The sequence below is a fragment of the Hypomesus transpacificus genome, chromosome 1, assembly GCF_021917145.1.
Source record: "Hypomesus transpacificus isolate Combined female chromosome 1, fHypTra1, whole genome shotgun sequence".
Taxonomy (NCBI): Eukaryota; Metazoa; Chordata; class Actinopteri; order Osmeriformes; family Osmeridae; genus Hypomesus; species Hypomesus transpacificus.
In genome coordinates this window covers 235,531-245,195 of record NC_061060.1, presented here as the reverse complement: position 1 = coordinate 245,195, position 9,665 = coordinate 235,531, and positions in this window count along the sequence as shown.

Here is a 9,665-nt window from a genome sequence, read left to right as displayed (position 1 = left end):
TAGTAATATCCAACTAATCTTGAGTGGACGATAGTAGTATTACTCTTGTACAGTCTTCAGATGATGTACCTGGACTGTGCAGCGTGTCCCCTATGTAGTGCGAGAGCAATAATTAGATCAAGTTGTGAGAGAATTGGAAACATCTCTGCATTTAAAAATGGTACAATCACATGATGAACATGTGTAACATACACTGTATTGAAGACATGGAGTGAGTGTGTGTGTGTGTCTTATCCCATAGATGTTAGGGTTAGGTTTAAGACATTAATCACCAGACGTGTAGGACGCAACACTGCCACTTTAAACAGAAGAAGGACAAGCAGACTTTTTGGTTGTCTATCAGTATTTCCTGTGTTGAACACTGAGGAGTTAGTTAGTAGGATACAGGACAGTATGTTGAACATGGAGGAGATGGATAGTAGGATACACAGATAACGTGATGGTTCAGTTTTTATCCACATCTGTTTGTTAAACGTTAGAAACACACCTGTCAAGTTTTTATTTTCTATTTGCTCTGATTGTCTTTGTTTGAAGAGTTGTGGGCAGAGATGCTAAGGGGTCATGAATAAAGTGTCTGTGGATGATTCCTCCTGTCTCTCTGGATGATTCCTCCTGTCTCTCTGGATGATTCTTCCTGTTTCTCTGGATGATTCCTCTTGTCTCTCTGGATGATTCTTCCTGTTTCTCTGGATGATTCCTCTTGTCTCTCTGGATGATTCCTCCTGTCTCTCTGGATGATTCCTCCTGTCTTTCTGGATGATTCCTCTTGTCTCTCTGGATGATTCCTCCTGTCTCTCTGGATGATTCCTCCTGTTTCTCTGGATGATTCCTCCCATGTGTGTGTACATGATGAAAAGGATAAAAGTTTCGAAAATAACTTTTTCGTCAATGTCCCAGCTTCAGATCAGTTCAGTGTGACAGGAAGTGATGACAGCTGTGGCAAAGGTTTGGTACCTCTGGGCTTGAAGCTTATAATTACATTAAAATAGCCATATGAGTGTCTTACAATGCATACTTCCATATGTCACTTTGAAACAAGCAGTTGTGTTGGGATCCGTGAAGCTGTGACGTTCAGCTGCTGTGTTGCGGAAGCAGAAGAGACCTTCCCGTCACGGTCGGGTTCATCTGCTCCGTCATCACAGAGCTAAATGGCCATCACGTTCCTGGAAACAGTGTATTCCAACAACAGTGTTAATCTTCGCTTAGTTGTGTGATTTTGTTAGTGAAGCAGAACACTGCCAGGGATAAATAGTTTTGTGAAAAGTTAAAAAACCAGGACTTAAGAGCCGTACTAGATGTCAAAACATTTCTGTTCTCACTGTAACACAGATAACCCCAGCCTCCTGCAGGATCATTTAGAAGAGCCATATTTATTCCTGTTCCTCTGTAAACATTTATGAGGCACAATAGACAAAGTGCAAGTCAACCACTGAGAATATAGGAATCTGCTTCAGTTTTTCTTTACCATAAAACATCATGTGAAGCAGGCTGGCTTCAGCAGGAGCTGTTCAGCCAATCCACGCTCTTGTGTGTGTCTTCATGAAAAGAAAATTGTGAGGAGAAAATAGCCTCTCTAAACAGTTTCCTTGGTAACCGAAGAGAAGTGATTTTCTTGTTTGAACAGCTAAGCATCCCATGACAGTCCCAGAGCTAATATGAGCTCTGAAGAAAGCCCTGTCAAGACACGCAGCACTACCATGAAGCACCTTTCACCAAAACACAAACCTCAACCCCTGTTCATCACCACCGCTCTGAAGGAAAACTCCATGGTGTTTATTACATCCTTTGTAGAGCCTATTTATATCATTTAATGTATAGGATGGTGAATAGAGAATAGGTGTTTGTTTAGCTTGTACTAAATAGTCATTTTACATCCTTTCACACTTACCCCCTCACACTCACCCCTTCTAGCCAGCGAGGACTGGTCCTGTCTCCTTTTACCTGTCAGTCAGGTGCAGACACTTCTGAAGAACAATTACGGTTCACGGTCTGATTGGCAGAAATCCGCTTCTACGTGTTACTTTAAGCAATCTGGGAGCAAATGAGCATTTTAGACACACAAACCCAGAATACAACACTGTCTTGGTTTAGTACATTTCACATGCGCTATTTGTGATAAAATAAATCCTATTGATATTTCTATATCTTGACACTAACCAATAAGCTCCGAAATAGGCTATTTCGGGGGCTATCTTGTTGTTATTATCAGTGACCTATGCACTTTGTAAAGCTCTCTCTTGAAAGTCGCTTTGGATAAAAACATCTGCTAAATGAATACATGTAAATGTAATAATTTCCCCTGTAGATTTTTTAATTTTATTTTTTATCAAAGTACAAATATTTACATTTGAAAGTCCTATTTTGGAAATGTGGGGTTCATATTTTATGTTGCAAATAGTACGTATGTAATATATTTGATGGTGCATTAGATGCCATAGGTGCATGTCTGAGACCCTGAGGAGATTGTGAATCTGGATTAACAGCATTAGATCTCCGCTGACTGGCCCTGCCATCAGGCTTCATTACAGCTTTAATTAAAATGTCATCACAGTCCACTTTCACAGCTCGGCCCAGACGTGATGCATGATGATTACGACATGCCATCCTGATTCTCCATAGGAAGCAGTTCCCACTACAACAGTTCCCACTACAACAGGCCCTTCATCTCTGCTGCAAGCGGAGATATTAGATTTTAGACCAGACACTTTGAATGTTCAGCTTTCATTTGAGAAGATCACGGGTGGTGTATATTTGTATTCGTCATAATGGTCATTGACATTTTAAAAAGCCTATGGTATGGTGGTTGGAGGTTCTCATGTTTTGAAGAGTACTTCAGTAAACTACAAGCAAATGAAAAAGCTGTTTCCGAAGATAGTCCAGTCTTTGATTAGCATTCCAAATAGGGCAGCACATCCGCTAAAAATAGCTTCTTATTGTGAAAGCGATGCAGGCATCATGAATACTTCATGCAGTTCAGTTACTGAGCAGATAAGAAGAACTGTCTTCCTCAGATCCAACCTGCTATAATTAGAAAAAGCTACAACTGTGCAGCAGCTGGCTGTGGTGGCCGAGAGATGAGACAATGGCAGGTCCCTGAGAGAGGCTGAGGAGCACGCTGGGAACATGCAGACAGCTACCTCACACAGCTCAGACCTCCACTTCCCAACTTACATTTGGCTGGATGTTATTCATGGTGATGGTCAAGGTTTAAAAGCACCATCAGACAAATGGTAACAGTGGCCCTCCACACTAAACCTCCCCTAACTGCTCTACTCCAGGTTGTACTGCAACATCTCATCACCATCAAACAGGAAAAGCCCCCATTTGAAACACAAAAATGTGTTAATGCTTTTACTGAACTGTCTCCTAAGACATTGTATCAAACTGTACAATATTAAATCATGTACACTAACTATTATATGCTAGGCAAGACACTTTTGCAGCTAATAAGGATGCGTGGGTGTTTGGCTCACTTTGATGAAAAAAATATTTTTTTCATCTAGGTAGTGCTCTCCCACGCTGTCTCCATGCCACAAGACTCCTCTGTGATGCGTGTTTTCTCCACGATGTGTGTGGTACATAAGTGTGTGTGTTCATGTGTGTGCGTGTGTTCATGCAGGGGGATGTCTGCTGTGGTTCCTACTCTAACCCTAACCTTAACCCTCTAACCCTAACCCTCTAACCCTAACCCTCTAACCCTAACCCTCTAACCCTAACCCTCTAACCCTCTAACCCTCTAACCCTCTAACCCTAACCCTCTAACCCTAACCCTCTAACCCTAACCCTCTAACCCTAACCCTCTAACCCTAACCCTCTAACCCTAACCCTAACCCTCTAACCCTAACTCTCTAACCCTAACCCTCTAACCCTAACCCTAACCCTCTAACCCTAACCCTCTAACCCTAACCCTCTAACCCTAACCCTCTAACCTAGCCCTAACTCTCTAAGCAGCCGACACACATAAAGCCATGGGTGGCTGCCTGAATGTATGTAACAGCTCAATACTGCATCGTGGATCAAACCCAGGCTCCCAGAGGGAGGCTTCCCTTCCACCATCACACCGTTTGGTCCTTTGCAACAGAGAAAACATAAAAATGGAAAAGCTCTTCACTGGGGAGAATGACACTTTTTTTACCAGTCATTTCCATATTTAGACTATGAATAGAGATGCGTGTGCACACTCTCACACAAACACACACTCCTACACACACACACACACACTGTTGACATCATATCTTCAACTGGTAAGAAGAGATATCTATTGTCAAAGATATCAGGGATCAAAGCAAGGGAATATTTCATTTGTCAATCTTATCTGAAAATGAATGCTACTAGTGCAGCTGGTTGATGTTGCTATGGCAATGGTTTCCCTTTGTCCCTTTTCTCATCCATTGTCTAAAGCGCCACCATCTGGAAAATAAAGGAATTGCATGCCAAACGGCACCATATTACATTTAGTCATTTAGCAGTCATTGATTTTGAAACGCGTTATCTTGGGTTCTCTTTCTTTAAACGCAGAGTAGGCAATGTTGTTGAGAAGCACTTTTTGTCATATTTGCCGAAAGTAACTTCATGTCAAATAGCGTGAAGTTGAGTGGCTAGATGTAGCCTATTAGTTGCTATCAAGATGTGAAGTTTATCTTGGCAAATATTACAAAACGTGCTTCTCAACAACATTGACGACACCATCTTTAAAGGTGCTGTATAGCAAATTCCATCATTTTCTTCTCACTACATTATATAATACGTGTGAAATAAGTTGCTGAAAGCATGTGCAGCGCGAAAACGTTGTCGCACTGAAGTATGAAGTTAGACCGTTGAACAGTTTCTCACCCGTTTTCAGCTCAGGTTTTGTATAGGCGGGGCAAAATCCAACCTACCTATGTCACAGCCACGTATCTACATCAGATCACAGACGGTTTATATCACCTGTATTCTAAAACTGGTTATTCCCATCCTTGATTGTGATTGGCTTTATCGCATTCCATGCCGTTGTAAAATTAAGCAATAAGCCCCCCCCCCCCGCAAGTTCGCGTCGTGCCTAACAACTCCCCTTACCTGTTCTAAAATCAGCGAAAACCACGGCCTCTTGGGGCTTATTGCTTAGTTCTGTTACTCAGCTGGTAAGATGTAAAGACAAAGTAATTAACACATATAACACTCAGAGGCTGCAGGTGGGTCTGTTCTGATATCTGCAATTGATTTAACTATTTGTTCCTGTTGTTGCTAAATTCAATAAATTCGAGGGGGTGGAGCTTCAGCTCCTTCAGACGACACGCCCCCCCAGTCTCAAGCAAAGAAGACTGATGATTTTCTCACGATTTCAAAGCCTAATTCAAATCAAATCAAATCAAATCAAATTTATTTGTATAGCCCTTTTTACACGCAAGCATGTCACAGAGGGCTTCACATGCGCCCATAGAACTGCCCCTCAACCAACCTAAACCCTCAAGGAAGACAAGGAAAAACTCCCAGAAAAACTCCCACCGGGAGAAAAAATGGAAGAAACCTTGGGAGGAGCAATTCAGAGAGGGATCCCCTCCTCCAGAGACGGTTGGTAAGAGAGAGGAGCAGAACACAAGCTAAACATAGTCATACAGTGTCAATGGGTTTTGAAACACCAAAATCCATTGTTCGGCTTTATAGACGTTGGATGGGACCGGGAAACTCGCTGTTGGCCGTCATGGAGACTGGATTCCGGGTGACGACCTGGTTCAGCGTTGGCAGACCGACGACCAAGCAGGTCCTGACAGCTCAAACCCCCCACACCACAGGGAATGTGTGGGGGGGGGACAGAGAGGAGAGCAGGGATTAGAGAATGCCAGGAGCAGCTAACAGTTACAGTCAAAATAGAATGAGATCCCCACCGGTCAAGTGTGGACTAGTGCAGCAATTTAACAGAGCAAAAAGGGTATTTGATGCAGCCCCACACACCAAAACAACGACAGCCCCCCTCAGTTGGAACATGAAATCTGTTCCAGGGGAAAGAACTCTAAAGTAGGTTATACTTATACGAATAAGGATGAAAACAGCCAGTCCCCCGTTGTCTCCAACTAGTAATAAAAACTATAACAGTAACAATATACAGCAACGGAACTATAATAATAATAATACTAACAATATACAGTAACAGGTTTACTTTATTTGTAACATCTAGCTGGGCAATGTGAACATAAGCTATAATTAAAATTTAAAAGTTACATGTGATACACACATAGGCAAGCACACATCCCAGGTTTACATAGAAAGTACACACATACTTCCCTTTAACAATCATAGAATTGACTAAACAAGAACGTTTTTAATCTAGTTTTAAATGTCGAGACAGTATCAGCTTCCTTAATTGAGATGGGTAATTTGTTCCAAAGAAGAGGTGCTCTATATGAGAACGCCCTACCTCCAGCAGTTTTTTTCTTAACTTTGGGTATTACCAGATAGCCGGCATTTTGAGATCTTAGAGACCTTGCGGGGCAATAGGGTGCAAGGAGACCGGAGAGGTACAGTGGTGCCAATCCATGCAGAGATTTGTAAGTTAGTAGTAGAACTTTGAAATCAGCTCTGGTTTGGATAGGGAGCCAGTGTAAAGAGATAAGAGTCGATGTTATATGATCAAACTTTCTAGTTTTAGTCAATAGTCTAGCAGCAGCATTTTGCACCCGCTGTAAGTTTTTAGGTAGGTAATTGGGAGGCCAGAGAACAACACATTGCAGTAGTCCAATCGGGACGTAACAAAAGCATGTATTAGTTTTTCAGCATCATCCTTTGAGAGGAATTTTCGTATTTTGGCAATATTACGTAGATGGAAAAATGCTGTTCTGGTGATTTGCTTAATATGGTACTCAAACGAAAGGTCTGGGTCCATTGTGACTCCCAGATTTTTTACCAGCTGGCTTTGAGATACTTTGACGCCGTCTAAGTCTAAGGTTAGATGGGATAAATTATTTCGGTGTTTTTTCGGACCAAAAATTTGAACCTCGGTTTTATCCGAATTAAGAAGAAGGAAATTTGCAGTCATCCAAGTTTTCAACCCGGAAACACAGGTTTCCATAGCATGTGGAAACTCTCCCGGCTTTATAGACATGTATAGCTGAGTATCATCTGCATAGCAGTGAAAATCTACCCCAAAACTTCTAATTATGTTTCCTAAAGGCAACATATAGAGTGAAAATAACAGAGGGCCTAAAACTGAACCCTGTGGTACTCCGTATTTTACAATGGAGCTGCTGGATGAGCAACCATCATAGTGGACATATTGTGATCTATCAGATAGATACGATCTGAACCACTGAAGTGAAGTACCAGAAATCCCAACATAGTTCTCCATACGTTCCAGGAGAATCTCATGATCTACAGTGTCAAAAGCTGCACTTAGGTCTAGAAGAACAAGGACAGAGCTAAAGCCCGCGTCAGAGGCTAATAATAGATCATTGACTACCTTGGCTAATGCAGTTTCAGTGCTGTGGTGAAGACGAAATCCAGACTGGAGAGGTTCATAGAGCTGATTTGAGGAGAGGTGCTCAGTGAGCTGTTTTGCCACAGCTTTTTCCAAAATTTTGGAGAGAGATGGCAAATTTGAAATGGGCCTGTAATTGCTAAGACAACCTGGATCCAGGTTTGGTTTTTTAAGAAGGGGCTTGATAATAGCTTGTTTGAAATCGTCAGGGACTTGTCCAGTTACAAGAGATTCATTAATAATACTAAGCATGGGCGGTCCAATAATATGGAGAAGTTCCCTACAAAGTTTGGCAGGGAGGGGATCGAGAAGGCAGCTAGTGGGTTTCGAGGAATCTATCAGCTTGATGAATGCTTCCATAGAAATAGGGTTAAAGTGAGTGAGAGTCTCAACATGCAGAATGCTGGGTACAGAGGGAAAATCAGTGTTGATGGCCACTCCTCCAGGACTAGTCTGTAGTTTGTCCCTTATTGCATAGATTTTTTGGTCAAAGAAATCTAAGAAATCATTGGGAGAGAGATCTGAACTAACACAGAGTGTACTTTTCTTAGTGAGTTTTGCAACAGTATCAAATAGGAACTTAGTGTTGTGTTTGTTCTTACTAATCAACTTAGAGAAATATTCTGATCTGGACCTGATGAGGACTTGATTGTACTCTATTTGGCTGTCCTTCCAGGCCAGGCGGAAAACCTCCAATTTAGTGGTACGCCACTTACGCTCTAATTTTCTAGTGGACCTCTTGAGAGTGCGGGTTTCCTCTGAATACCATGGAGCCAGTTTAGTCTATTCTTTTCCTTGGTTTGAGTGGAGCAACAGAATCTAGGGATTGCTGAAGAACCAAATTCAGATCCCTTGTTTTAGCATTTAATGATTTATTCGGGACATCAAGTGCTTCTAGTGCAGCGGGTAGAATACTAGCCAGTTCCAGAGCTGTATTTGGGGTTAAGCAGCGGCTAATAGAAATATTCTGGGTGCCTCCAAGGCTCTGGCAGAGATCCATTTTAAAGGTTACCAGGCAGTGGTCTGATAATATAGGATTGTGGGTATGAACAATGACATCACTAATCTTGATTCCCCGCGTGAGAACTAAATCCAATGTATGCGAGTGAAGATGGGTAGGTTTAGAAACCACCTGAGTGAGACCTGTGGAATCCATAAGAGCAGTAAAGGCCTTACTTAGAGGATCTTTTGGGTCATCGACATGAATGTTAAAATCACCCATAATTAAGATATTGTCAGTGTATGTCACAAGATCAGCACTAAAATCAGCAAATTCCTCAAGGAAGAGGGAGTATGGGCCAGGGGGCCGGTATAGAGTAACTATACAAAACGAAGGAGGGGGGGCAACAGTAGTAGAATTAGTCCTTTTTAAAGTAGTTGGTGGTTTCATACAAATTATCTCAAATGATTTAAAGGTATTGACAGATTTTAGGCTGAGGTTGAAGCTAGCTTTATATAACATAGCAACACCACCACCTTTCTTTGAAACACGAGGGATGTGTGAATACGCAAAATCAGGAGGCGAAGCTTCATTCAGGGGGAAATATTCATCAGGTTTTAGCCAGGTTTCGGTGAGACCAATCAGGTCCAGGCTGCAGTCAGACATCAGATCATTAATCAAAACGGCCTTTGTGGATAGAGATCTGATGTTTAGGAGCCCAACATTCCAGTATGGGTTTTTGGCAGCTTTAGACGTAGATAATACTTCTGAAAAGGTGGCACTGTTATCAGGAAACTGAGTTGGAAGAGCAACGGGTGAGCAAGGCTGAATATATATTAAATTGGTATAATTCCTAATAATTGAGGGCCGGAATTTGGAAAAAGGGCGGGGGGCCGACACCGTCTCAATGGGAAAAACAACATCAGCAACCACCCCGGCTACACTGCAAGCTGAGCTATCGGGGCCCCAACAGCTCACAGCATGCCTATCAACATACCTATCAGACTCTCTAAGAGACTGTAGCCCGGCTTGTTCTAGTGAGTGTCAGGTCTGCTTTAGAATAGCTTCAATATTCCTAGACAAAAGAAAAGCACCTCTCCAGCTAGGATGGAGCCCGTCACTTTTCAACAAGCCAGGTTTGGCCCAGAAACGAGACCAATTATCTACAAATCCTAAACCCTGTTCTGAGCAAAAGCGAGCCAACCAGCGGTTGAGAGAGACAAGCCTGCTGTAGATCTCGTCAGTCCCCCTAGCAGGTAGTGGGCCAGAGAC